The sequence below is a fragment of the Solea solea genome, chromosome 11 (assembly GCF_958295425.1).
Source record: "Solea solea chromosome 11, fSolSol10.1, whole genome shotgun sequence".
Lineage (NCBI taxonomy): Eukaryota > Metazoa > Chordata > Actinopteri > Pleuronectiformes > Soleidae > Solea > Solea solea.
Window position 1 is genome coordinate 24824944 of NC_081144.1, and position 3037 is coordinate 24827980.

Below are 3037 nucleotides of genomic sequence, written 5' to 3' on the forward strand. Positions count from 1 at the left end.
TCTGCAGCATCCTCCTCCCCTCGTAGTCTCCTCCCCTCGTAGTCTCCTCCCTCGTCGTCTCCTCCAACAGCAGCTTTAGTCGACCAATCAGCTACTGCAGGCAATTAATTTTCCTCTGAGTCCCGCCCTCTTTTCTCTCTTTCTCTCTCCCTCTGTTGCTCTCTTTCATTGTTCTTCACCTGTTCATTCATTCATTCATTCACTCATCTTAGTGTGAATGTTTCTTCTTTATGCCTCAAAACTCACGTTTCTCTGAAAATCTTTTTTCTTTATTTTAAGCTTTAACTCTGTGTGTGTGTGTGTGTGTGTGTCTTTAATAATAAAATAAATCCTGATGTCAGACTGAATCAATAACCTAACTCCTCCTCCTTTTCCCCCTGCTGCTGCTTATCAGCTCAGTAATTACATCAAGTGACCGACACACACACACGCACGCACACACACATGCACACACAGGCACACATACACACACACGCACACACACGCACACGCACACGTACACACACACACACACACACGCGCACACACACACACACAGCCACTCACTCTCCAACACCAAAGTCCATAGTGAAAATCAGTGATTTTAGCTGCGGGGACACAGGAGCTGCTGGTCCTCTGCTGCCTCGTGTGGTAACTTTGTGTCACTGAGCTCAATCTGAACAAAGGATATTTAATGCAGAATTTTACAAAATAAGACATTTGAACTTGGAGGCAGCAGTTAATGAGTGAGTGAGTGAATGTGTGTGATGATGAATTGTCCTCTGGCGTCCATCTTCATGTCTTCAGACCGGTCCTCCTGTGATGGACTCTGTCCAGAGGGAGCGTGTGAGTCATAATGAGGTCAAACTCGTGGTCACCAGCAGCGTCCGCCTCCGTCCTCTCACTGTCACTGTGAATTCTCGCCACTCGAGGCGGCCGCAGGGGACAGGTGGGAAAGATCATGGGGTCATCACACTCAAACTCTCATCCTCTTAGATTTAGATTTTCCCTGACGTCAGTGACCTCTGTCATCTGAGATTTCATTACATTTCATCTTAAATGAAGTGACAATTCTTATCTTAAATCTACGTCACTTTAAGTCTACGATGTCTCCGTCACATGTTCACGTCGTTATCTCACTGTTAGACAGACTTTTGTAAACCACTCACTGTCCCACACCAAAGTCCACAGAGAAAATCAGTGATTTTAACATCACACAGTTGTTGATCCTCTGCTGCCTCCATCACTAACTTCAAATGTCTTATTTTGTCACTAAAAATCCTTTGTTCAGATTGAGCTCAGTGACACAAAGTGACCACACGAGGCAGCAGAGGACCAGCAGCTCGTGTCCCCGTGAGCTAAAATCACAGGGACACAGTGATCATCATTTCCTTTTAAGAAGCTTATTTACATATAGACCTGTTTGTTTGGTCAAAGGTCAAGGGTAATATGTCATGTGATCCCTCACTTTAGCTGTGTCATGATAAAATAATAATGTCATCATAACTCATTCATTCAAACATGCACTTGAAGTGTCACATGACGTTCCTCTGTAAAAACAGCTGTTTGTGCTGCTTCAGTTCACAGAGCTTTGTCGCCACCTTTTGTCTGAAAACAGGAAGTGCACTCTGTTTCCTCGCCACTTAGATTAGATTAGATTAGGGATTATTTAAACCAGCAGGTGAATTAAATGAAGTTTATTTTTTTCAAACACAGAATATCCGGTTTTACCTTTTCAATATAAAATTAAGGTGTGATTAATATTTTTTTAAAGAGTAAACCCATAAATGAATGAATAAATGAATCGGAATGAGAGGATGAAAGGCTTTTGTTTCAGTTTCTCCAACAAAGAAACCGAAAAACTTTAAAATATTAGAGTAGAAAAGGAAAATAGTACATACAATATACATACATATTAAGCACGTTCACAACTGAAAATTATTAAATAACGACATACAGTGGTGGCGCACCACCACTATCGTCTCTGCTCTAACTAACTCTGCCCTAACTCTTCTGTGTTCTAACTAACTAACTAACTACTACTAACTAGAGTGTGAAAAAAAACTTCATAAAGACACCTGAGTTGTTCTGGTTCCCCCTTTCCAGAGGGGAGTGTGTGTGTGTGTGCGAGTGTGTGTGTGCGGGTGTGTGTGTGTGTGTGTGTGTGATGAAAGTGATGATGATGATGATGATGATGAAGGCCACTCAGCTGCAGCCCACACACTGATCACAGGTCACACACACACACACACACACACAGCGTCTCTTAAATGAATAAAAGTGATTTTGTTTAATAAGGACAGAAAAATGATGAGTCAGCTCATTTAGTAAATAAAAATGGCTGTTGCTCCCCCTGCTGGTGGATAAGGGAAATACAAGCAGCTTCAGCGCTTCATCGCCACTTCAAAATAACTTTATAATACTACACACACACACACATGAACACACACAGACTGATGTTGACTTAAATGAGCAGGCGTATTAATCACAGTGTTGATGCTCCTTCATGTCCCTGAAGACAAACACACACTTTCCTTATCTGTTATAAATACATGCAGAGGACGAAGCTGCTCTGTGATGAAGATGATGATGAAAAAGGCCAGAATTTTGAGAAAAATCAGACGTCTGAGATTATAATTATAAGATTAAAGTCAAAATGATGATATTTAAGTCTGAATTTTGAGAAAAAGTCCGATTTCTGGATTAGAGTTATGAGATTAAAGTCAAAATTTTGAGGGGGGAAAAAAAATCAGAATTCTGGGATTACAATTATGAGATTAAAGGCTGTGGTGCTAGCTAACCAGCTAACTTGAAGACAGAGCTCGTCTTAGTTTAAACTCACAGATTGTCTCATAACAACAATAATAATAATAATAATAATGAATCTCTTAATCTCTTGGTGAAACAGAAACAGAAAATGTTGTTTCGTGTATTAACTCTGAGAAACCTACGAGTTTGTAAACGTGGCAGAGTGATCGCTCCTGTCGCTGGGGAACATAGAGGATCTTTGCAGCTTGTCTGCAGCTGCGGCAGCGCGGCATGAGCGGCAGGAGCGGCA